Below are 27,216 nucleotides of genomic sequence, written 5' to 3'. Positions count from 1 at the left end.
GTTTTTCTAGAGAAGCATGAACTCGACTCAGAAACTGAGACAGACTGAGAGCAGGAGGTTTTCATCTAACCATACTTCTCACAGCTGAGCAGTGAGTTCTTTCTTGAAGCAGGGTCTGGATTGTGTATCATAATTTCTGGGACAATAACAATTCTGATATTCACTAGATACGTACTAGCCATCTGGTAGACAAAAAAAAAGTGTTTATACTTTGTGAATGAAATGAAAATTACGAAAACATGCTCAATAAGCAAAAAATTTTAACGATTTAAATAGCACATATACACAAATAACTAAAATAATTCCTCCCACACTTGCCCTGGCTTCAATCTTTTCCATTGAAGGTCTCTATGTATAGGCATTGGTGCCAGTCAGAATCATTACTGTGCACTCAATTGATTAGTGCTGAGTTCCGTTTAGTGTTTTATTTTGTCTCAAATCTCAGGATTGTTCTTCCATGTTCTTTCTCCTTAATCCCAATCAGTTGTTAGTACAATATTTCTTGAATATTCCTGTTTCTCTAGGAACACCTGTACCCAAACTGTCTGCACAGGGGCATTAATTGTCTTGATTTTCTTAGGACATATCTTCTTTGCACCCACCCGCCCCCCAGGACTAGAATCTTCTATACTTTTCATTTGCCTGTGCACTTTGATATACTACCTAGAACTAGTCCTCCCCTTCTTGACTTCCAATTATTTATGTGTTCCCCTGGATTCTCTTCTTCCTTGTCCTGCTCAGTTAATGACTGTTGTCAAAATGCCCACTGCTGGAATGCAGGAAAGACTTCCAGCCTTAGGGACCTTGTGCCTGTACTACCCTCTTTCACAACTCAGCTTTTTTAAGTGAAGGCTTCTCAGACCCATCAATATGGAGAATTTCCTAAAAAGTATAGATTGCTAGGTTTGTTTATCTGCGAGGAAAACAAATACTATATATACATATATATACACACACACACACACATATATATTACATATGTGCTGGTTGTTAATTGTTTGATTAGATGAGGTAAAGGTAATTTTAGACTTATCAAATGTTTTGTTTCCTGCCATTTTAAAACATTTTTCTCCTAAGTAAGATTAAAGCAGTGAGTGGTTCATTAATAAATTCCCATCTCTTGGAAAGACTCTAAGGAGTAAATAAGCCCATAAAAGGAATTCCCTTCACACTCCTGATATAAAAGCCCTGGAGGAGACGCATCTGGAGAGCAGCTCAGCGTCTGATCACCAGGACTGAAGCAGGGAAGCCCCATAAGAAGCCTGAGGCCAGTCAGGGAAGGTGAATGTGGAGGGTGCCTCTTATTTGTTCAGATCAGCTGGAAAAAAAATTGAACATGAAGACCCTGAGTGGTAGCCCACACCCCTTGCAGTGTGGCTTCATAGCTTCTCCTGCGAGTACTGTGAGGTAGAGGCAATGGTTAACACATCTGGGCCTAGGTCTTGGCAGGCAGTGCACATTTCCGCGGGCGTTCCTGGCGTCCTGCTCAGCTGCCAGGTGAGGACCTCACTGAACCTGATGAAAAGTGGGAGATCACATGGATCAGAGAGAAGTCACAAGCTGAGACTCCCTGGACCAGCCAAACTGGTGGAGCCTGAGACCAGTCTACCCAGAATCGACCAGAACTATTCAGCTGAGCCCAGTCCAAACTGACATCCCACAGAGTCCTGAGCTAAATAAATGCTTGTTGTAATAAGACCCAAAGTGTTGAGGCGGTTTGTTAAGCAGAAGAGCTCACTGATACATCGAATGATACCCAGAATGGGCTAAAAAAATGGCATGAGCTGCATCATTATTACCAGTCTCATTGATTCTAAGCAGGATGCCTGGTCCATGAGGATCTTGCTTTGCCAGTAGTGGTGGGAAGGTGTGGAGGACAGGAAATCTGGCCCTTTTCGTTTTCTGTCCACTATACTAATAAGCAAAGATACTTTCCTTTTAAATTAATAGTATCCCAGGTGTACAATTCAACCAGCATATGTGAGTATGTTTTAACACACACACACACACACACACACACACACACACACACACACAACGTGGAGTTTTCAGTTTCCATTTAGCAGCTCAGGGCTATCTGCAATATACCTCATTTGATATACTCCCCTCTTCGCTGGCTATGGCATAATTATATCTGAAATCTAACTAACTTATGCTAGTCAGTATCATGAAAAACGTCAAAATATTATGGCTCAGACAGTTAATGACTACAGGTGATCAGTGATTACTTCATAGAAATAAGAAGAGAGTGAAGTGATCCTGAAAGCATGGATAGAATCTCTCCTGGGAAAAAATGAAAGAAAAATATTTAAGACAGAAGGAATTACTTAAACCTAAAGCACACCCTTGAGATATGGTGGAGGGACAAGGGACGATTTCATGAACAGGGATTATCAGAAAACACAAAATAGTTCAGGAGTCTAAGAATGAAGCGCCTCAAGTGCCAAAATGAATTGGTGCCTGACTTCAAATCTCTGCAAAATAAGGTACTCGTAGAAGTTTTTGAACAGGCGGAGGATATGAGCAGAATTACTTTTTTAAAAGTGAATCGTGTGATAGATATACAATAGATCTCAGGAGTTGGAGACGGAATGAGCTATTGCAGTGGTCTAGTAAAGAGTTAATGGACTAGAGTAATAGGAACCTGAAGGGTGAAGAGAGTCTAAAGGACTCAGTGAAGGATGAGATGTAGAGTTTTGGTGACTAAAAATTTGAATATGGTTCCCAATTCATCGGTATACCTCAGACAGAAATACAAAACTAGAATAAAGAGTTGTTTGCAGGGTAATTTTTTGGTTTGGAATTTGATGATCTGTGATTCTGAGAAGAATGTCAGATAGTGACAGGAATGATACCAAATTTTAAGAAATAAGCTGATGCTTATAAATAATGTTCCTAATGTTTAGTTATTTCAAGACAGACTAAACTTATTTGAAAATATATTAATTGGGAAGCAGAACTTTGAGGAAAGTAAAAAGAAAAGAGAGAGAGGGAGAGAAAATAATGTCTTTGCAAAATTCATTTCATAGCTATGAATTTTAATTTGCTTGCTTTTTGTTTTACTTTTTGGAAAGAAATCAAAGAAGGAGAGCAATATAGGAGGAAGTATGAAAATGTGACAGATTTAAAACTGAACATCTGCATACCACAGGAAGCAAAGTGAGAGAAAAATTTGACAAACGTTTCTTTTAGCTCAGGATTTATTATGAGGTGTTTGCAAATTACCTCTCCAATTTTCAATATAAATTACAGAATAACTAATGCACACATTATTGTGTAGCTTGTGTCATCTTATAATTTGAATCTTGAAGCTTATTAACTTTTCTTTCTTCTAGCAGCTGATTCAAAGAAGAAACTAATTCCTGAAAAAAGAAATGCCATATATTCAAAGCATACACAGTGCATTGGCTAAAGGTGGGAGGATGATAACTACAGAGAAACTGACTGATTTTTATGTAGAATTCTTTGTCATCATATAAAATAACTATAGATATTATATATATTTATACACCTATATACTTTGTAAGATTCATGCTCATATCTAGTAAATAATTTAGAAAATAGCTTTATATTGACTGAAAGGAAAATGGAATGAAAATGTAAAAGAAAAAAATAACAGCCTTTTCCTACACTATTTGAACATACTATTAAAGCCAAATGGTTTGGAAAAAACAAATCATAGGGTGATGTATGCTATCTAGTTACATCAGAAAACCATAGAGTGAAGTGTCAAGCTGGAAAAAAAGAAAACAAAATTGGGGTATAAATGTACCACTTGTAACCAGAATATCAATATATTCCTAGCATTAAATCTTTATTTTCTTAATCAGTGACCGAGAAAAACACTAAAATGATAGTTTCCAGACAGAGTGTGGTGGGAAAAAAAGGAAAAAAAATCTGACTACCCTTCAGAGTGCCGACTTGGAATCACCAGCATATCAGAGATGTTTACTTCAGATGTTGCACTTTAAAAAAATAAATTGCTAGAGTGTTCAAACTAGGAAAAAAAGAAATAAAGGTCTCTATCCAAAGAGGATGCATCTTATTACCTGTGTTTGTTAACTGTGTGTGGTGTTCATGCAGTTTGGGGGTGGCTCTGGGTGTGATAAATGGGATGAAACCACTCCACAGGCTTAATTCATTCATACAGTCATTCATTAAATAGGCACTCTGGGGTCTGCTATAGCTTTATTGGAGAAAAATACCGATATACTCCCTGTTCTCAAGGAACTAGCCATAAAGACAGTGAACAAGAAAAGAAGTAGATAATTATGAGTTGCGGAAAATACTATTAGTAATAGAAACAGCCTATGTGATAGAGACAGAGAAAACGGCTGGGGTCTATATTTAGACATGATTGTATGAGAATGTCTCACTGAGTAGGTAATATTCACCCTGAAACCTGGAAGATAAAAGGAGCTACAAGGTGATTCATGGGGGAAAAAAAAAGTCCAGGCAGAGTGAAGAGCTTGCCTAAGGATCATGAAGTAAGAATAAATTTAGTGCACTGAAGACATGAGAGGAGGTCAGGCTGCCTGGAACATTGAGTTACAAGGAGGTCTAAAACAAGCTCAGAGAGGGGCCAGATCGGCTGTCTGATTAGTCACCAGTCTACTATTGCTGCATAACAAATAGCCTCAGAAATCTTGGTGGCAAAGAAAAAAAAAATGAACATTTATTTTTCACTAATAAATATTGATTCAATGGAGGAGTCTCTGCTTCAGGCTGGCAGTGGGTGGTGATCTGCTCCTGTGTCTATTGGAAACATATTTTCATGGCACAAGAAGGAAGTCCATCCTACAAGTACATCTGAAGCATTTTTGTTTGTGTAATGATGGTAACTTCACCTTGGTCAGAACAACTCTGATGGCAAACCCAAAGGCAAGCAACAGAAAAGAACTTTGGTAAGAGGAACTTCAAGGATACATTGCAAAGAGCAACAACCATCTCCCATAAACAGTTGTAAAGTATATTTGTAACATGTTGCATTATATATAGCAGGAACTTAAGATGTAGTCTAAGACATTCAAAAATGAGGAACAATGTAATTCAAAATATTAGTAGCATTGGTTTTGATAGTTCCATCACCAGCGAGAAAATGCCTGGGGTCTGGTTCAGTCATCTACACAGATATCATCAAGCATAAGCAAAGCAGAAATTTTAGTAGCCACTGAGAGTACAACAGTTACTTTATGTACATAACTTACATTTTTAACATGATCTCATTTCTTTATCAAACTTCTGGCAAATATCTTTTCTTCTTTTTCTCCTTTTCCTCCTTTCTCCTCCTTGTTCTCCTTCACCTAATTTTTCATTATTTTATTAAGAACCTGTGAGGCTTTATGTCCTGAGTTCAGAAGTGACTCTGTATTATGTTTCAATCACAGTTTACGTTTCTGCTATAGGAGTTATGCTGAGAAAATATGTACAGAGTGCTTGGATCAGTGCGTTTAGTTGATCAAACTTATCATTGTGATAACTACACATACAGTGAAATGAAAAATCTGAATAATTTTAGTAGGATGGAGCTGGTGACTGGGAACAGTACAGATTAGAATTCTTAAGCATCTAACTCATGAGCTGCATGGACCAAGATAAGTGATGGTATTGTTTTCCATAAGGTAGCTTACTTGGCTTCCTGGTATATATATAGCTTATATTCAAAGAGTTCCTCAAAGTGTAATGAAGAAGCTTTTTGCACTTTAAATTCCCTGTAGAGATGATCTGAGATGAGCAATTGGGAAAGGGACCCAGGCTCCAGGGTCTATAAGAGAAATTATTTTATGTGTCATTGGTGGAATTTATCACTAATGGAAGAACTACCTTTAAAGCCAATTTTAACCACAACTGTAACCAGGCAGGACCCCATGGAGCTTTCCCTGGACAGACCCCTCCCCCATGTCCTCTGCTAAGCTCCTCTCTGAAGTATCCAGATAACAATATTTGATGCACATTTCCTAAGTTATTTTACAGGTGCTAAACCCCCCACCAAATGGAAGATGTTAACTATTTGATAACCATGAGCACATGGTCCCCAGGTCTCCTGGAACGAATTGATAACGTCATCCCCTGTGACACCACCCTGTTACCTCACCACTAACCAATCAGAAAATTGTGCACAGACACTTCATCCTGCCTCCTTCACTTGGCCTTTAAGGATGCTTTCCTGAAACCCATCCATGAATTCCAGTGTTTTGAGCACTAACTGTCCTGGACTCCTAGCTTGGCACCCTACGATAAGTGCTGCACTTTCCTTCACCACAACCTGGTGTCAGTAGGTTGGCTTTACTGCGTGCAGGCGAGTGGTCCCAAGTTTAGTTGGGAACAGAAGCTGTGAATTAAAAAAAAAAAAAAAATTGACCTAGACACACTGGTGGCTAAATTAAAACAGGCTGTTCAAAGCATCTGATCCACTACTGTGTCCCAAATGGATTTTAAAAAGAACAAAAACCTCACTGAGTTTTGGCAATGCTTTAATGCTGTGTTTGTGAAGCTGACTTCCCCTTGGCGGAAACTTTCATACAGAAAAGGACATGTCTTGACAATAATCACAAGTATTAATGTCTCAAGGGAGTATAGTTTAGGGCAGTGGGCAGAAGATGGAAAATGATTAGAGAAAGAGAGAGGATTCAGGCCTGGAGTCTGAAAAGCTTTTCTGGAAATTTTACCGTAGGTGGAACTGCAGGAACACTTGAATGATGAGTCATGAAGATTGTAAATAATGGAGGCTTTATAGTTTTAGATGATCTATGACAGCCTCCGTTGTTGTAGATTTTTTCTTTTTTGTTTTTTTTAATTAGTACCATAAGGGTCATGGTTTTCATCTGACTATTGGACCATTCACATGCATTTAATTAATTCTGACAGATCCAATGCTATTCTGGAGAGTCCGTCAAATATTACATATTTTCTTAGAAATAAACAAGATTTCCCCCAGCTTTAAAGACAGGTGGTTTATATTTAGCTACAAAACCCATAGGAAGAATTATTAAACTCAAAGAAATTAACATTTATTAATTTATATAAATTTATTACTGACCTAGATATATTGCTTTATTCAGAAGAAAACAGAGCAGCTTTTTAAGAACCTGGATTTTGTATACACAATAGTCTATTATCAACATAAGTTTGTGGGCAACATTATTCTAAGAATGTGATTGAGCTATCTGCTGATATAATCAGAGAACCCAACACATATTCTGCATTTCTGTTTCCTAACATGAATAAATAAATACATTAGCTAGCAAATGTTAATGACCACTCACAATAAATAGAATTCACAGATAAAATCTGCATTAAAAGATCATTAGCATTGGGGATTGAAAACACAAAACTATGGAAATGAGTTTTAAGAGCTTAATTCTCTCATTCTATCTTCTCAGAGTTAGGTACATACCTCAAGATATAAATAAATCCAGAGGGTAATTTTAGTGGCATATGGGATAACATATTCCTTTTTTGCATTTGTAATTAGAGAAAGGGAGTTTGTGATCTCAGCCACAGTACTGGTCTAAGCCTTATGGACGTTTTCTGAATTTACTCAGTGATACAACACCAGCCTTGGATGGGTCCTACACCAGATATCATCTTTACACATCACGAAGTACTACCATTTTGCTTTCAGTTCAAATCTGCCCTTGGTTTGGGATGATATGGTATAATTTTCTAATTTTTGTTCTCTCTCTTTGTCTCTTTTTGTTACTTTCCATCTCTAGCTCTGTTTCTCTTTCTCTCTCAAAATCTCTTTCCTAATGTATTGACTAATTTTCTGAAACCATTTAATAGTCCAGAATTATCTATAGTTTGTCATATATTCTGTCCATTTTAATGGAAATCCTGCCATGATTCAGCTAGAGGTGACTCCAGGGGCTGACAGAACTGTAGTGTACTTTGGAAGTCAAAAATCTCCAGTTATTCAGAGGGCTGCAGGAGGTATGGGATTTCAGAAGGAAGGCACAATTCCATGCTGCCACCCATCTTTCTCCAGGATCCCCCCACCCCTTTCTGAGAAGTGCCTTCTCCTTGATGATATCTGTACACCACATTGCCATCTTTGTGACTATCAAGCAGCCGTACTCCTTCATATGTATACATATGTGTCTCGGTGAGAGTGTTATATTCTGTTGTTTTTAGGAAGTATTGTCCAGATGTGGGCCGATGACCTCAGGTACCAGCCTATCTCACTCCCCCCTTGAAGAATTCTACACCCCTATTCTTAAGGGTCAAGGGGCCAAAGGTCTCTTCTTCAGGAGCTACTTCCTGCTGAACAGGGGCTGCAGACCCTAACCTATCTTGAGGGTAGAAGTCCCTAGCAGGCTGCTCTAAGGACCTGTAGGAACCTGGGTCACCATCTGTTGGGACTGGTTGAAAACCTTGGGTTACTATGAGCCTCACCTGAAACTGTTGAAGCCTGGGAGACACAAACCTGATTAAAAGATTAAACAAGCAGGGTTCAAATAATAATAAAAGAACTTTTGTCACTAGAAGGCCCAGGAGAGGCAGGAACCAAGTTATGCCTGGGACTTAGCCTTTAATTGAGTCCCATACAATTTGAGAAATGGGATTGCTGAACCCTCACAGCCACTTAGTTTGTTCGTAAATCTCTTAAATATTTAGTTCGACTTCCCCTGAGCTGTTGATGTATGTACAGCAAGTTTTGCTAATTGCAGACAGACATCCCCTTGTTCAGCCAGAAGATAATCTTGGGGTAATTTACTGTCAAACACGACACTGGCTAAGGAATCTAGAGACTCCTGGAGGCTGCTTAAGGCATCACCGTTCTTTGAGGCTAGGTTCTAGGACTTGGGTAAGGTTTATTAAGATTGTTTTATGATAGGTAAAACACTTCCAGGGGCAGCCAGTCCTGTGGCCACCCCAGTTCCTATCAGAATCAGTCCTAGTGCCCTCTTACATCTGTTTTGAGAGGTGGCATTATACAGTGACGCCTAGTCCTTTAGGGCCCAATTGTCCCCAAGTGCATCTTCCCCAGAAGTGCATATTGTATATGCATGGATAGGGCCACTGCCCAGAGAGGCCAGGAAAAGGAGGAATTTGGGTTCCCTCCGCAGGGGAGTTTATTCTGCAGTGGACCAAAGAGGAATAGATGTGGAAGGGAGGAGGTGCAAGCTTGGTAGTGTGAAGTGGAATCAAACTAGCAATGTAAAATGGAGCCCCAGTTTGGTGTATTACTGCATCTGGCGGACAGGGGCCCTCCATCTAGTGGTGCCTGTCTAGTGGCCTACTCAGAAGGCCATAGGTGAGTCTCCAGGAAGGGACTGCCTTTCCCCTCCAGTATGTACAAGAGGTGCTAAGTTGGGTGCCTGGGGATACTGGAGATGGGGTCACAAACCAATGAGTCTGGTTAGGGGTGTGTGAGGAGCTTGAAGTGGTAAATGACATGGGATAAATAGAGGGTGAGCATCCCACATTAGTAAGGCAGGTATCTGCCTGGCAGAGGCAACAGTTTTCCTTGTCTTGTGCAGACTAGGGGCCACCAAACCTAGAGACCAGTTTGGTTCCACGGGTCCATAAGCTCTATACACCCCACATCAACATAATCATCAAGTTCCATTAGAAGTGGTGTGCTTCTAACAGGTTCAGAGGTCAGGGTGAGATTATTGTCCTTACTTACAGGGACAAACTGGAGCTCAGGAACCCCTCTTGTGGGTGGAGATGACATATCCAACAATTAGAGATTATTTCTTGGGGCCAAAATGCTGGGAAAGTTGACTACTGAGTTTTGTCTCCAAGTTCCCCTTCCCTTAACATTCTCTCCTCAACCACTCCTTAGGAGAAGGGCCAAGAGAAGGATCCAACGCGTCACCGATTCCTGTCCTCCAGACCCAGCAGGGGAAAAAGAGTTCCTTCCCTAGCAGGGGTGGTTGAGCAACCTGGCAAGATGCAAGCAAGAATATAATAGCAAAAATAGCAAATAGGAGTCCAACCTACCACATTACTTTCTACTTATCTGTCAGTGGGGCTTATCTTTTGAATAGGTAGCTTAGATTTTCCATTGTATTGAATAGGTAGCTTAGATTTTCCATTGTATTGAATAGGTAGCTTAGATTTTCCATTGTATTGAATAGGTAGCTTAGATTTTGCATTCCAGGTGTATTGTTCCTCTGTTTCGACCTGTGAGGTTTTTAGAGGTAAGAATTTTAGTCCAGACCAATGTACACAACTAATGATCCCTTGTAATTTGGCAGCAGTGGGTGTGGTTAAATTACTTTATAGGGGCCCTTCCATTTTGTTAATAGTTGGTCTCCAGGGGATCCCTCCTTCCAAGTCTTAAGAAGAACCTGGTCTCCAGGGTTAAGGGGGGCTGCCCCTTCTGCTGTATCTGTAGCGGGAGCTGGCAGCATCTTATTGGCATAATCCAAGATTACCTTCTGAACTTGCCTCGGATTGATAATATATCACAGGGTCTGGCTCACTTCATCACATAGTACAATGTCATAGTAAGAATAGGCCTCCCGTCGGTCATCTCACATGGGCTAAACTGCAGATTCGGAGTGCAAAGGGAAATAAATTGGTCCAATGTTCATGTGTAGCTTATAATCTATCCCCTAGCGCTGCTGAGAACCTCTTGTAATCTTTGCTACAAAAGGGGGCCCATTATCACTCTGGAGGGACTTTGGAGGGCCAAACAGAGGAGATTTTTTCCTTTGAAGGGACTTACAGACTTGAGTAGCTTTTTCAGATCCAGTGGGGAAGGCTGCAACTCAACCTGTGACCTGTGATGGTGTCAACATATACTAGTAAATCTCTGTATCCTGACCACGGGGTCATTTGGGTGAAATCTAACTGCCAACCTACCCTGGAGTATATCCCTCAGTGTTGAACTGGTTTGAGTAATGAAGGAGGGGGTTGGCTGAGCCTGCAAGTTGTTATAGGCAAACAAATCACAACCAAGAGTCGCTTGTTTTACTGTTCCTTTAAGTCCCTTCCCTGAAAAGGTCTTTTTCACCACGTTCCATAGTGCATCCCTCTTAGACGGGGGGCATCATGCAAACTCTTGATGAGCTTCCACCGTTGGGCCTCAGGGATGAACATCCTGTCATCCTTCATGTACCAACGGGTGTCTCTCTTCTCACAGTCCTACCTTTCAGTGTTTCCTTGTTCCTGTGAGGAATCCTGGGGAAGGTTAGGGAGCCCAGAGGGGCCAATTACTAAGGTCATAATTTGCTCAGGCTCCCGGAACCGAGCTGCCTGTTTTGCAGTTCAATCATCTTTGCTGTTTCCTTGGCTTGCAAAATATCCATCCCTCTGACGGCCCGCATGGTAGATGACTGCCACCTGGGTTGGGAGCTGCATTGCTTCTAAAAAGGCCAGGACTCAATCCTTATGTTTTTATGGAAGAATGTCTAGCAGTTAACATTCCTCTTTCTTTCTAAATGGCAGCAGGAATATGCAGTACATGGAACCCGTATTTAGAGGTAGAATAAATATTTAATTTCTTATCCTTCCTTCATTGCAAAGCTCTCATTAATGCAATTAGCTTGGCTTTCTGGGCCGAGGTCTGGGGTGGCAGGGCCTTGGCTTCTATGACTTTACCTAGACTCTATTACACGCCCTGCCTTTTGGGTTTCCATTTCTACAAAGCCGCTCCCATCAGTAAACCACTCGACCTCAATGCTGTTAAGAGGTTCACCTAGAAGATCAGACCTGCTGGAGTAAATTTGATCTATGGTCTCTGTACACTGATGCAATAAATCTTCATTCTTAACAGCTAGAAGCAGAGTTCCTGGATTGAAAGTTTGACACATCTTTAAGGTAACATCAGGGGTGTCCGTTAGGACAGCCTGCTATTTAGTTAACCTTTCCCCAGCCAACCAATGATGTCCTTTGACTTCCAGCACAGATTGTACCTGATGAGCGGTTAACACATCTAAGTGTTGCCCCAGGGTGAGCTTAGAAGCCTCGTAAACCAACGCAGTTGTGACTGCTACTGCCCGTGGGCAGCTGAGCCATCTCAGGGCTACTGACTCCAGTTGTTTTGAAAAGTAAGCCATGGTCTCTGATCTGGTCCCAGCTTTTGGGTCAGGACTCCCACTGCTATTTCTGATCCCTCGTGAATGTATAGGGTAAAGGGTTTGTCTAAATTTGGAAGCCCCAGTGCTGGTGCTCTACTCAATTCAGTCTTTAGAGTCTCAAAGTCCTGCTAGTGGTCCCCACCCCACTGGAGAGGTTCCCTTTCTCCTCCCTTTAGAGCCTCATATAGCAGTTCTGCTATAAGGCCATAATTTAGAATCCAGTTACAACAGAATCCAGCCATCCCAAGAAAGCTTCAGGGTTGTCTCTTTGTGGCTGGAGATGGTAACGCACTACTTGCCATCTTCCGATCTGTGGCCAGGCCTTGTGCTCTGGGGGTCAAAACAAATTCTAAATATTGAAACCTTTGCTGTGATATCTGAGCCTTTACTGGGGAAACCTTATACCCCTTTCCTGCCAGAAAATTTAGGACCTTAACAGTATTCAAACCTGAATTTTAACAGTATTCTAATCTGATTTATAAGTAGGTCATAAACATATCGTAACAGAGTTCCATTTTTCAGGCTCAGTTCCTCAATTCTTTTGCCAATACATTTCCAAAAAGATGGGGGCTAACCCCAAAACCCTGTGGAGGCATCATGCAACTGTATTGAGTATCCTCCAAGGTGTCTGTGTCCTTCTGCTCAAAGGCAAAGAGAAACTGAATCTGGATGCTGGTGGGGGGGGCGGTGGGAATACAGAAAAATGCATCTTCGAGGTCCAACTTAGAGAAATACTGGATATCCCCTGGCACCTGGACGAGCAGGGTGTACAGGTTTGGTACCACTGGGTGAATGGGGATGACTGCTTCATTCACCGCCCATAGGTAAGTCTTGCACAAACCAGTACTTCCCGTTAGGCTTTTGGATGGGGAGAGTCGGGTGTTGCAAGGGGACTGACAGGGTCAAATGAGTCCATGTTTGAGGAATTTAGTGACCAGTAGCTGGATCCCCGCCCCCCGCCCCCAACCAAAGGGCTTCAGTCTTGAAAGGGTATTTCCTTTTCCAGGGATATTTCTCCTGGGCTTTCATTTTATTTCTCTCAGGGAAATACCCTTTGCCCTCCCTGGCACTGAAATACCCCAAACCACCTGATCTACTTGTTCTCTAATTTGGGGAGAATATCTCAACGATTGACAGGCAGGTCATCTGAGGAAACTAAGAGACATATTCCTTGTTCTGGTTTCCTACTTCTTTGAACTTCTGCTTGTTCTAAGAAAATGCTGTCCCCTAACTTATTTAGCTAGTCGCTTCAAAGGAGAGGGGCGGGGCATTCTGGCATATACAAAAAGGAATGAATTATAATGATAGACCCAACTCCCAGGTAAAGGGAGATGTAAACCACCTTACCTGAGCCATCCATCAGCTCTCTTCACAGGACAGTCAAGGTTGGAGAGGGGGCCGGCTGGCCAAGTCAGAAGGGAGAGGCGGCTCCCGTGTCTAAAAGGAATTCAGTCCACGGACCTGTCAGCCACGTCGATGGTGAACCGAGGCTCCGCTGCAGAGATGAGGGTGGATGGAGTAGGATCCGGAGCTGGGCATGTGCTCAGCCAGTCCATCAGAGTGCTGGCATCTCTCATCCACAAATTCACGAGGAACTGAGGCTGCCCGGGTTTGTCCTTCGGGCATCCCACAAGAGGGCGCTCGGGGCATTTGTTCTGCCACTGTCCCTCTTTGTGACCAAAGGGGCACTGATTCCAACCCAGGCGACTTCTTGGCCGTCCATCTGGTCTTCTTGGCTTCCCAGGGTCCCCTCGAGGTGGCAGGTGGATCAAAGCAGCCAGAAGCTACATTTTCCTTATTAACCTCCCATCCTTGTTGGCCTCCACTGTAAAGTCTCTGTTACTATAGACTTTAAAGCCTTCCTCTGCTAAGGGTGACAAGGAGGTTTGGGCCCAGCCTCAAGCTTTGGTAACTTTCTCCTGATATCAGGAGCGAACTTGCTGATAAAATGCATGGCCAACAGCCACCTCCTCTCTGTGGACTCAGGGTCTGTACTGGTGTCCTTCCTGAATGCTTCTTGTCACCCGGCTGAGGAAGACCGCCAGGTTTTCATCCTTCTCGTGTGCAATTTCTCCGACCTTCTCATAATTTACCAGGTTCACCATACACCTTCTCATTCCTTCTGATAAACAAATAACGTACTGTCGCATCCTGGTCTGGCCTACGTGATTCTTGTCATCCCGGTGTGGGTCCGTGTCTGGGATGGCGCCACCACCTGTCTGACAAACCTGGTGGTGCCAATTGGCGGCTAGTAGGCTATCTGCATGTTCCCTGTCCTTTCTCAGCGTGTATGTGTTCCTTGTTATCCGGGGTGCAGCAGTGGGCCAGAACAACTGTGATGTGCTGCCAGTTGCGTTTAGCCATCCTGAAGAGACTCCCAGTCCTCTCCTGGAGGCACCAAAGGCCCTGCTGTCCTGGTGGAGTAGTCACAAATTATGTTGTGGCTCATTAATTACTGGAAACTGATAAACAGCTAGAGGAGAGTGTGAGCACAGGCTTTTCTGGGGGTTAAGCTGCAGCATGAGGGAGCGAAAGCAGGCGTCAGGCGCCCGCCTGCAGGAGCTAGGTTCCTTTAAGGCGGCGAGGATGGGGCGGGTGGATGGGCGGGGCGGGTGGATGGGCGGGGCGGGTGGATGGGCGGGGCAGGTGGATGGGCGGGGCAGGTGGATGGGCGGGGCGCGGGGCCACCACAGAGAGCGAGGTGGACGGATCATGGCGTCACGCGCAGGCCTTCTCCTTTGCGCCCGGCGCCTCAAACGTGGTGAAGCTCACCATGGCCACCCAGGAAGGTCCAGGAAGGAGTGAAAGCGGGAAAGTGCCTGTTACCTTATCCAGCACAGCTTTCAAGAGATCTCATCCTGCTGAACAGAGTTTTTTCCTCCTGGTCCGTTCGACATCATCCGTCCTGTGTGTTTCGGTAGGTGTTGTCCAGGCGCAATTGTTCTGGCAAATTCTTGGCTTTCGACTTCTAAGTGTTGTCCAGGTGCAAGTGTGTGGGCAGATGACATCCTTTTGTTTTAGGGGGTGTTGTCCAGGTGCGGGCAGATGACCTTAGGTCCCAGCCTATCTTAAGAGGAAAAATCTATCTTCCTTATTGAAGCAAAACTCCACAAACACTTTCTCGTCCTGATCTCCCGTGACCAGAGTGTGGAAACAGGGCCAATTAGGTGTACCCACTGGGGACTGTTTCTGGGGGAGTAATGCACATAGGTAGGGAACACTTTAGACTTTATTCCTGGTGGTGGAGGGAGAGGCAGTGCTGCTTGAAGCATCACGAGGGTCAAGGGTGTGGCCTGCAGCATCCTGACAAGACTCTACCGGGAGCATAGTTTGAATGTAGGTCTAGCCTCTCAGCCTCACTTGTAACGCATCTATTTTGCAAAGACTGTTTCTCCAGCCCTCCTGTCAACCCAAGCTCTCTTTGTCATCCATTTAATTACTTTTTAGCCTATTTTAACTCCAACCAACTTCTGTTGCTTATATTGTGAAGTCTTTAATAGTATATAAATATTCCCACCAAAATGTTTAAATGTTCTCCACCAAAATTCCTTCTGTTTGGTGAAAACATTAACGTACTCTTTTTGGTGTGGTGGAAATGTTGGTGAACATGAGGAGGTCTTGGTACTAAAAGATCAAAGTACACGTGGAAGGTTCCTGACCATGGTCTTGGCAACAGTCACTGTGAAAATTTTAACATCCTTCTGTTAGCTGCTTGTGCCTTTTGAAAGTAAACAAAGATCTTTATTTTCAAAGGGATTATGATGAAATGGTTAGATAATTTCTAATTTTTTTTTTCATTAAAACACATTTTCACAAATTGACTTCATCTGGAATGCTGAAAACTGTTATCCGGGCTTTGAAAATAAGAATGGGCAATCTGAATGGACGGGCCTTTTCCCCACCAAAGTATGGAAATTTGGCTAGAGTTTCTCTGTTTCTCAGGATTAAATACTGTTACAAGTCTCCAAAATCATACTTACGTTTGTAGTTCTCTTTGTTTCAGGACATTTTGTCTTTACCTTTCTTACAGAAGATGTGTGAGGTGTATGTAAATATGTAACTTGGTTGACAGTTAAATACCGGGTATGGAGAAGGACTCATATCTCTGAAGCCAAATGTTAGCACTTCTACAAGCCATCTGGAAACATTTCAGTCTCTTGAGTAGAGGCTCTATGCCCCAATAGCAGCAAAGGCAGTTTTTATATACAACGTGGTAAACTGAATACTTTTGAACTGCCTCTTTCCACTCCCATCATGCTGGTGGTAAACTTCAAGGTGGTCAGTAATTCTCCATCAGTCCCTGTCTCCTCTCTGTGTCTCTGTGACCTCAGAAAGGAAACTTCTACAAAAGGATGAGATACCTAGTGGTTCACCATTTACTTGGGTCATTGGCAAAGCACTTCCACCACCACCCCCTGCTCCCTGAACCTCCCTCATGGATTTTCATCACCACTAGGGTCCTGTGAGCCCTCAATGAGCTAACGTATCAGTGTACTCAGCATCCTGAGCGACCTGTCTGTCTTTTATTCAGCAAATATTTACTGGATGTATACATGGGTTAGCACTATTCCTGTTGCTGTGGGTATAGCACTGAACAAAACTCATTTCCCTTCTCTATAATCTCCTGACATTCCAGTGAAGAAGAACGGCAATAAACTTGGAAGAAAGGCATGTAAATATTGATGGGGTGTTATATTAAGTAAGGTGGCCAGGAAAGGCCTTTGTTCAGAAAGACATTTGAAAAGAGATTTGAGCTTAGTGAGGCTGAATCTTGTGAACGTATGTAGGGATGGGGGGTGTTCCAGGCTTAGAGACAGACGTGCACAAGCAAGGCAGAGGCTGTGATTGTTTATTTGGCCAGGATGGAGTGAGCGAGTGAAAGAGATGTGAGAACTAAGAAGAAGGTGGTCTGTGACCAGGTCATGTAGGCCCTATGAAGGGTTTAATTGTATCTCAACACTAACAAATGATATGTCACATATATGAAAAATAAATCTATTATTATAGCATGAATAGTTTAGACATGTGCCTAAATGAAAATGTTGAGATTACATGTTAAAATGTTTCCTTTATTTGTAATCAGTTTTAGGTAATGATGTGATATTATATTTTTATAAATATATAAATATATATGCTTATGGATATATAAATATAATATAGATAGATATAATACAGATATAATGTAGACAGATATAATATAGATAGATAGCATGAACATTCTTCTAAACTGTGTTTGTTGGGTGTGTTTAAACCAGGAAAACCAGCAAGCTGACCAGCAGTGGATGTGAATGAATAAACACAAAGAAAACTCCCAGGTTGAGGCATTTCTTAAGGTCACATCCACATTCATATTTTTGAATATGAAAGGCGTGTGAAATGCCCTTTAGAGGTTGTCTCTTTAATCCAAAGAAAACAAAACAAAAAAATATTTGTGTTTGTATTTTTAGTGGACATTAAACTTCAGGGAATTGAAAGAGGTTGGTGAATAAAGAGGCATTTTATGTGAAATTAAATGTATTCAGCCAATCAGATGGTAGATCTATTTTTTTTCAGTGTAACTTTTTCTCCACCTTAAAATAGTCTGGCATACAGACTTTGTAAATACAGGTAGATATCTTGGTCCTGCAGAAACATAAAATATATATGGATTTGCTTCCAAAATACATGCTGTTCTTTTCCCAAGTTATATTAACCACCCCCCCCAAAAAAAAAAAGAAAAAAAGGCTTTGGGGTTACCAAGAAACTGCCTACTTTGTCTAAAATCAATACTCTTGCCCTTGCCTGGTCTAACACAAGGTGATGTCACACTTAAGAGTTTAGAGAGAAATGGCTCCACTAATTAAATATTTCACAGAAAAATGACTTTTCTTGTCAAAGACATGGTACTTACTCTGGATAGGGGACATACTTAAAGCCAACCTTTCACAAGGAGGAAATTCTGTAAGTACTAACCAGCAGATTTCATGGGCATAAATTCTGCCAAAACTGTAGCTATTATCCCAAATGTTGTAAACATCTGCTGTGAAGGTTTGAGCAGCTCTGTTGCTGTCTCCTCAGCACCTGCCAAAGCCAGCTCTCCCCTCCTCATTCCCTCTTTCTCCGCACCCCCAAAGCTGCCCCTGAGTCAGCTGCCACTAGAAATTTTCTCTGGAAAGGTTTTCATTTGAAACTTGCCCACATAAAGCAATTATAGTTCGTACAATGCCAGATGTGACAGTATTTAGTTGGGAGCATCAGAAAAGAGAAGTTGGGGTGGATGCAAACTGTCAAGAATAACCCCTGAGACTTTCGGGGTTTCTTCAAGGCTGTAGAACCTCTGTAATTAAAGGTGGAAAGTACTTTTATTCTGGTCCCTCGACAGTAAAAATTGCAGGAGTTCTAGAGTCTTTTCTAATGTGGAAAACACTCTTGGAATAAAAAGTAGGGCATCTCAAGTCAGAAACAAAGAAAATTACTTAGAAAAAAACATTTAGAACATGATTCTTTGGGGCAGGGGTTAGTCTCTTATCTGGAAAGATGTTTATCAGTAGCCATGAGGAAGGATTTGTGGTTAAAAGTGAAAACATAAACAAATAACCTAAAAGAATGCCTCTATAGTACATATATGACCAAAAGTCCTATGAGTTTACTAAGTGGGCAAAAAATTTCTTTGTGTTTTCTCTACAGTTTTCTTAATTGATATATATATATATATATATATATATTTTAAGGAATCATATTTTTAGTGATTGTGTTGATATTGTTATATATGATATGATATAAAGAAAATGAGTAACGATTGTTTTTTCTTAGTTTTTGTTTTTTTGTTTTGCTTTGTTTTTTACTGAAGTATAGTTGATTTACAGTGTTGTGTTAGTTCAGGTGTCAACAGCAAAGTGATTCAGTTATACCTATGTATGTATTTTTTAAGATTTTTTTCCTTATAGGTTATTACAAAATATTGAGTATGGTTCCTTGTTGTACAAAATATACAGTAGGTCCTCATTGGCTATGTATTTTATATGCAATAGTGTGTTTATGTTAATGCCAAACTCCCAATGTATCCCTCCCCCCCCTTTCCCCTTTGGCAACCATAAATTTGTTATGTCTGTGGGTCTTAATTTATAAATTTATTCCTTTGCTTAAGTGAATGTAGAAATGCCTAGATGTGATCTGGAAAGCACTTTCTAATGTCTATGTAAACATTTGTCATTTTTGGACTTCCCAGTGTTTCAGACCTGAATACTGACCATTCCAGTTTGAATACTTCTGTGTATAGAAAGCTTCCAGGTGCAAACCTATGCCCATCCTGATGCGTAACCAGTTCTGATCTTTTTTCCTTGAAATAATCACTGACATAGTATATGCACGACAGGGCTGACACATTTAAAATCAACCCAATAGAAATGAGTCTTTTTTGCTTTTTTTCAACTCAGAAGTGCAGGTCTCAACTGCATAAAAATGTAAAATATTACTTTAAATTACAGCCCTATTTTACTGTTTCACAGCCCAAGTGCTGTTCTGCACGTAAAAGAAAGTCTGTAATTATTATAATTGCTTGCCAGCATCAGATGCTTTATAATCATTAGCTGCTATATGAATTATAAACATGTTGATGAACAGAATAGTCACCATTAACATCATGGTCAGTGGTAGGTTTCCCATAGTCAATGAGGTTTTAAAAAAGGAAATCCATGAATTTCATCTTAGGAACTTGCTTTTTATTGGTCTCTTAAAATGTCTTGTAGATTCTATTATTAGAGGATAATGATAGTATTAGGGGGGAAAAGACAGTAAGAAATGTATACTTGAGCCAGTAAAACCTGGGTAGTTGTGCCTAATGACAGGTTGTATAATGGTCTTTGTACAGAGTATTTCCTTTGGTTTTGTTGTTCTTCATTAATTCACCAAACAGAAAAAGAAAAAAAAAATCAACCTAGCGTGACTAGAGCTGAGTTTTTAATATTCCTTATATTAAAAACTTCAAGCTGCTCAGGAAAACAGTGTTTTCCAATATGCACAAACCAAGTGCAAATTTCCACTGAAAAAGCAGTTGGAAAATTGGATTAATACCGCAGGCTGCTCAGGTCAGAGGACAATGTGCCAGGTGCTCTGTCGGGTAGTTTATGTTAATTATCATATTCATAATGTGTTTGTAGAAGATGATACCGGAGCTTAGAGAAGTGAGGTCAGTGTTCTGAAGGGCAGAGCTGTAGTTTGAACCCAGGCATTCTGATTCTGAAACTAGATCCTGTTGCCTCCTCCAAATTGTAAGAAATTAATGGCAGTATTTATTTAAACATTTCCCATACTAGACATTTACGTTACTTCATCTTTGTAACAAATAATAAAACTTACAACTGAAATCACAGTTCATTAGATTTTCTATTTCCTGAAAGCTGGGATTCTGATAGGCATATGTGTCTCCCATAATGTGTTGCAACGACTCCGAGGTGTTTAATAAATACATAAGAAGCATATATAGGATAAATCGTGTATACCTTCACTCTCTGCCATGAGAGAAAAAAGTGACTGTGCATTTGGCGGCTTAGCCGTTATTATTATATAACAGATTCTTCATTCTTTTTGTTATTTGCCTCTGAATTTTATTTGAATCGTTCTCCTTGCTTATTAAACCCCAAAGGTTAGGCATATGTATTTTCACTATCATCCTACTAGATACAATCCTAAGCACACCTTCTCTTTTAGGTAACATGTTTAAATATATTTTGTATATCCAGTAAAAGAAACAAGTCTACTTCACGCTAAACAAATACAAGATAACAGAATTTATAAAATCTTCTCAGTTCCTTTCTAATAATTTCATTGAAAACCAGTTAAAAAGAACCATTATAAAACAGAAACCTTTGGGCTTCCCTAATGGCACAGTGGTTAAGAATCCACCTGCCAATGCAGGGGACACGGGTTTGATCCCTGGTCCGTGAAGATCCCACGTGCTGTGGAGCAACTAAGCCCGTGTGCCACAACTATTGATCCTGCGCTCTAGAACCCGTGAGCCACAACTATTGAACCTGTGTGCCACAACTACTGAAGCCCACGTGCCTAGCGCCCGCGAGCCACAACAAGAGAAGCCACGCCAATGAGGAGCCCGCCCACCACAATGAAGAGTAGCCCCCACTCACTCAGCAACTAAAGAAAGTCCGTGCACAGCAAAAAAAGATCCAACACGGCCAATAAAATAAATAAATAAATAAATAAATAAATAAATAAATAAATAACAAAACAGAAACCTTTTGGATTTGCTCATTTAATTCATTTTATGAGAAGGCATGATTATAATCATGAATGAATTAAAAGTCCTTGAACTGAACGGAAAATAGTTTGAGTTTCTACGGACAAAATATCCACATGACCAGTGCTTTCTCACTATGTGTTGATATGCTTTGAGAAAACAGTCATTAGCATTAAACACTTGTTGATCACTGCAATTTTTACATATTAATCATTAACTTACTTTGTTACCCTTATTTAAATAGTTCTGTGTACAAGTTAAACATTAGCTAAAGTGTAGTAAATTCTGTTTTGAATTTTTTGTTTTTATTTCTGTTCTTCATCCTCCATAAAAAGATTATACTCTTTCTTCATTTTGCTTTCCATTTGACATCGTCTCTTTCTCTTCACCTTCATCACTTTTGCTGTTTTACACTTTACTGTTGCTGTTCTCCATCTTAAATAGAAAACTTACCTAAAGTCCCAGGCTGCCCCCGTGCAGCATGTCATTCTCAGCGGATGCTAGTGAAATAGCTGTGTCTAAATGGCCACGTTGGCTTCACCAGGCAGTCACTGTTGTTTTCTATATTCCGGGTATGGTTCTAGGTGCTGGTGCTAGAACAGTGACGAGAACAAGCTCTTTGACCCTTTCTAGTCACGAAACTAATAGTAAATAAATAGAATTTTATTATCGGTTAATGATACACGCTATAAAGAAGACCTAAGCAAGGTAGGGTGAGAGAGTCATGAAGGAAGAAGAGGCTGATTGATGATAAAGAAAGGCCTGTCTGAGGAAATAAAATATGAGACGAGCCATAAATTAAGTGGTGGGTAGAATCATGCAAATATCAAGAGGAAAACATTCTGGAAGAGAGTAACAGGTACAGAAAGCCTGATGTGGGAATGAGCTCAGAAAACTGTAACTCTGGTGTGGTAACGAGGGAAGAGTGGCAGGTATGAGGGGAAAGAAGACATGGGTTAGATCATGGAAGCTTTGGATTTTTTACTCACTGCTATGGGAAGATTATGGGAGATTTTGAACAGAGTAATGATAAGAACCCACTGATCTTTTGAAAGGATTTTTCTGGCTGTTATATGCACAAATGAGCTATTGAGGGGAAAGAATATACAAGGGGGTGGTAGGGGAGATGAAAAGTAGCTGGATTTGGAATGTGTTTTTTAGGGTAGAGCTGACATAACTTCCTAACCAATTGGTTGTGGAGTGCAGCAAATAGGAAAAGGTGCCACAGCCCAATACTCTGTCATTAGAAACCCAAAGAGTACACATGATTTGCCATTAGAGGAGGTACTTCTCTAAGAGCAGAAATTATTAGAAGCACATGTTGATTTGCAAGTACGATTTTCAGTAGAGGATAAGGGTATAAGATGAGACAGAGTGAGGAACAGTTCTAGTGACACTGGGTTCTGTTCCTGAAGTAGGAAAGATGGTTGCAAGAAGGTGAAGCCCAGGAATTAGGAAAAGGGAAGTAATTTCAGGACCATCGCATGTCTTCACACCAACGACCAGAGGATGGTGGGAAGGAAGACAGCAAGATGAAAAATGGAGGAAAGTAATCTACCTGCCCCCACATTCCATTCTCAGCAAGTATTGCCAAGTCTTCGTTGCTGAAATCCTAATATTATTAGCAATACTAATATTATTTCTCAGTTACCTAAGGCTTTGTTAAGTTCCATTGATTGGCCTAGGGATGTCCTCACAGCTATTACACATTCTCTCTGTGGAGAAACCCACGCTGAGTTCTAAAAAGCTGACTTACAAACAGACTTTGTAAGCATAATCTGTCTGTAAACTTAGAAACTGCATAGCCTCAGCTCCCTTTGTGAACATCTCCCCAGCATGTTCATATTTACAGCCGTGGCGGGGCGCTACTTTAGAACTGCCCAGCGTGGGAGGAATTGCTTCCCACCCTGGGATGGGCGTAGAGCTTTGTTACACACAATTTACCTATTTTTGTGATTGCAATTGTGGTCAAACTATAATGTTAAAAGGGATGGTTTTGAGGAAGACTGTTTGCTATTAGATTTGCTAGTAACAAGGCATCCAGTTCTCTCAAAATTTGCAGGTGTTCTGCCCCTAAACCTGGGCCTTCTTCCACTATCCTTCACTGTTTTTCTAAAAAAAAAATGCTTTGGGGTTATATAAGAAGAGAAATTAAAACAAAGGAGAAGGTTCTGAAAGAACACAAATGAAAAGGGAACTACATAGGAAAGATCTCCTTCAATCTGTCTATAAAAAGGCTGTGCTCTGCAAGATCAAAGGGTGATAGTGAGTCCATCAAACTGGGTTGTCATTGAGGGGTGTAGGATGGGGTGCAATAGGATAAAGAGATATATAAGTGAATAAATACATTTATAAATTATAAAAACAAGTAAATGCTATGAATTGAAATATTTGCCTCTTAGGTTCAAAACAACAATAGCAACTGAAAACAAAATGTTGATACAAAACTTTGAAAGTGGAAATGCTTATTTCCTAAGAAACAATTTTTTTTCACTGCCTCTTCAGAGAGCTTATGTTGAGCAATCTATCTTCCTGCTTCCTGGCATCCTCTAAACTCTAATTCCTTCTTTCCTTGCCACCCAGAAGAATCTGTCTTGTACCCAATGTGGCTAACACCCTCCATCCTCCACTCACATTTCTAAAGATTCCTAAGTCAGGGCTGCTTCTTACCTGTGTGTCCTCCCTCTATAGGTCCTGACTCCATGTTGTTACCCATTACTTGTTAGGGTTAAATGTAAGAGAACAGTGGGAGGGAGTGCAGAATGCATCTGGTTTGCGTTTCAGCTTGGTTTGTGCAGTGTGCTTAAAATATATAATGCACTCCGTTCATTTTTCTCAACAGAAAGGAGACCTTTCTATGCAAGCTGGACATGTTGATTACGAAGCAGGAAAGAGAAAGAAAGAGATGCCAAGAAAAACATGCTATTTTAACATCAAGCAACAAAAAAGAGGCATGGGGTTATTTCCAGCCTAAAGTTAGAGACTGTGTTTGGAACAAAACCCTAAGAGACCAGATGCTTAACTCAATCTTTTTTTAAAAAATTGAGGTAAAATACACATAATGTAAAATTAGTCGTTTTAAAGTGAACCATCCAGTGTGACATTTAGTACGTTCACAATATTATGCAACAACCACCATTTTCAAGTTCCAAAACATTCTCATAACCCAAAAGGAAACCCATAGCCGTTAAGCCAGTCTTTCCCCATTTTTTTTTTCCCCATTTGCTGGCAAGCATCAATCTGCAATCTGTCTCTGTGGATTTACCTATTCTGGATATTTCATATAAGTAGAATAATACAATATGTGATTTTGTGTGTCTAGCTTCTTTCATTTAGGTCAGTGTTTTGGAAGTTTATTCATGTATCAGTACTTCATTCCACTTTTACCTCCATAATATTGTGTCGTATGTATTTACCACAATTCGTTTCGTCGTTCAGCCATTGAAATTCTATGTTGTCTTACTCAAAAACACCGAATATATATTCATTGATAGACTTCATAACAGGTGATTGCTAAGATTATATACCTTGGACACGGCCAACTGAACAAAGTGATGTTCCTTCAATCCATGTAAATGTTCTCAACACTGTTTTTTTTTCAGAGACTTTCTCTGGCATCAAATATGATCTCTTCAACTATCTGTCAGTACATGATACTCAGTTATCATTGTTTCTGCTAATTTTCGCTGAGTGCAAATCACTTAGGATTGTGCCTCAGAGAAGTTTCTTACATATATAGAAGGATTGCATTTCCTCCTGCTTTCTTATTTCTGTTATTTTTGGTATTGAGGAGTAGGCTGGGATTGAGACACCAAAGAACAAAAATATCAGCAGTAACTGAAATGTTTTGGGGGTTCATACTTTTAACTTCTTAAAGATTTAGTTTCTGTTTCCTCTTGTGGCTTTAAATTTGTGGTTTTGGAACATGATAAGGAGAGGAATATTGATTTTTTTTTACCTTTATATATTTGTGGTTCATATTACATTGAATTCATATCCCGATGTTGAAAATGATCCAGGAATGATTATTTGCAGAAAAACCACTTGTCTCTCCTGCAGAACTGAGTTGAATTGGGGATAAATAATAATGTGTAGTGAGAGACCCCAGACCCGAGGCAGACCTGGCTTCACAGTCTAACTCTATTCATTACTTTCAGTGCTTCTCCTCCAGGGGACGCACTTTCCTTCTCATTAAAGTAAATTAGCTTTAAGGTTTTTCCCAAAAGGATGCTAATCCATTTTAAATGTTAAAAAAAAGTTTTCACATTCAAATAATATGGGAAAATACTGGTTTCAATGATGAGAAAACCATCATTTGTAATACTTTTTTTAAAATTTATGCCTGAGCATTGCTAATCTCTAAAGAGGGTTAGGCTCTGTGGCCTTTCTCAAACATATGAAAGCATATTTTTTAAAGAAACGTCTACTGGGACTCCTTACCATTCAGCAGAAATTAAGTTGAGATAGTCTCTAACGTCCTCTAAAAGTCTGAGGACCAAGGAATATCAAAATTTATCTGGTTGTGAATGAGAGTGAAAGCTACAAAATATGAATATTTTTGAAAAGGAGAAAAATTACGACTATTTCATATTTAAATTTTGAATTTTTATTTTTGTCTCCTTCCTATCAGTGAAGTGAAAGTGCAAGATCTTGCCAGCAAAGAAAAATATGGTTTTATTGGCTGCTGCATAAGAAAAGAAAGGGTTATAGTAATAATGAAATAAAAAGAGCTAAGCAGGAAGTGTAAATTATTGAATCTCTCTAGCAGCAAACATCATGACATTCAAAATTAAACTCTCTCCTATATTTGCCTAGAAGTAATCACATACATGTCTACCACACACATGCACAAACGACACACACACACAAACTCTGATTTGATGTTATTGAATGGTTGTAACACTGAACTCATCAAAATATACCATTTAGTGTTTCAGTGTCCCTGAACTGCAGCTGTAAACTCCCCATCATCTTAACCATCGATTAATAGAGATCATTATCTCCCAATTTATGGTTTTCATAAATCTATACATATTCAGTGCCAGGAGGCATGACATGAGATGCTGGTGCTTTAGAAACACGGAACGAAGATAGCAATTCCTGCCTTCTGTAAATTTGCAGTTTAGAAGAATACATAAGAGATGGTGAAGGTTTGATTAAAATTTTTCAGTGAAGTTTGGCACTAAGGACTAAGCGTAGGTGTTTGTAATTAGCAGCAAAAACATGCCTACATCCCATGGTTAAATACCCTCCAGTTATTCACAGGGTTTCCAGGTAGCATGCTGCTAAATAAAACAGGACCCACCCTCTCAATTTCTTTCTTTTTTTTTTTTTTTTATTATTTTTTTGGGGGGTACACCAGGTTCAATCATCTGTTTTTATACACATATCCCCGTATTCCCTCCCTTCCTTGACTCCCCCCCCCCCCCCGTCGAGTCCCCCCCACCCTCCCTGCCCCAGTCGTCTAAGGCATCTTCCATCCTCGAGTTGGACTCCCTTTGTTATACAACAACTTCCCACTGACTATTTTACAGTTGGTAGTATATATATGTCTGTGCTACTCTCTCGCTTCATCTCAGTTTCCCCTTCACCCCCCGCCCCCTCCCATACCTCGAGTTCTCCAGTCCATTCTCTGTATCTGCATCCCTGTTCTTGTCACTGAGTTCATCAGTACCATTTTTAGATTCCGTATATGTGAGTTAGCATACAATATTTGTCCTTCTCTTTCTGACTTACTTCACTCTGTATGACAGATTGTAGTTCTATCCACCTCATTCCATATAGCTCCATCTCATCCCTTTTTATAGGTGAGTAATATTCCATTGTATATATATGCCACATCTTCTGTATCCATTCATTTGTTGATGGGCATTTAGGTTGCTTCCATGTCCTGGCTATTGTAAATAGTGCTGCAATAAACATTATGGTACAAGTTTCTTTTGGGATTATGGT

At 40.4% G+C, this 27,216-nt stretch overlaps 1 pseudogene; it reads right to left on the bottom strand.

The window, feature by feature from the left end:
* Positions 1-8,816: 8,816 nt before the first annotated feature.
* Positions 8,817-13,609, bottom strand: LOC130859168 (endogenous retrovirus group V member 1 Env polyprotein-like; annotated as a pseudogene).
* Positions 13,610-27,216: the final 13,607 nt, after the last annotated feature.

Source organism: Hippopotamus amphibius, chromosome 8 (genome assembly GCF_030028045.1).
Source record: "Hippopotamus amphibius kiboko isolate mHipAmp2 chromosome 8, mHipAmp2.hap2, whole genome shotgun sequence".
Taxonomy (NCBI): Eukaryota; Metazoa; Chordata; class Mammalia; order Artiodactyla; family Hippopotamidae; genus Hippopotamus; species Hippopotamus amphibius.
Note: the sequence above shows the minus strand (reverse complement) of the source record. Positions and strands in the feature narration are given on the sequence as shown.